The sequence below is a fragment of the Suricata suricatta genome, chromosome 16 (assembly GCF_006229205.1).
Source record: "Suricata suricatta isolate VVHF042 chromosome 16, meerkat_22Aug2017_6uvM2_HiC, whole genome shotgun sequence".
Lineage (NCBI taxonomy): Eukaryota > Metazoa > Chordata > Mammalia > Carnivora > Herpestidae > Suricata > Suricata suricatta.
Genome location: NC_043715.1, coordinates 54,872,102 through 54,872,334, shown reverse-complemented (window position 1 = coordinate 54,872,334; position 233 = coordinate 54,872,102).

Sequence of the window (233 nt, the reverse complement as noted above, 5' to 3'; positions counted from 1 at the left end):
CTGTTTTTTGCTTTTTGTTTTTTTCCTTTCCCCCATTGCAATCGCGATCCTGACTGGGGGTGGGGACTCCGCAATTGAGTCTGTGAAGGTGCACACTTCACCTCCTGCTGCTCATTTCACCTCAGGCAGGGGCGGAGCCTCTGAGAGCAGACTCCAAGACTTACCACGTCAAACCAAGCCTATCCACCAGAGGGAGCTGCTGCCTGCTTTTTCTTTTTTCTTTTTCTTTTTTT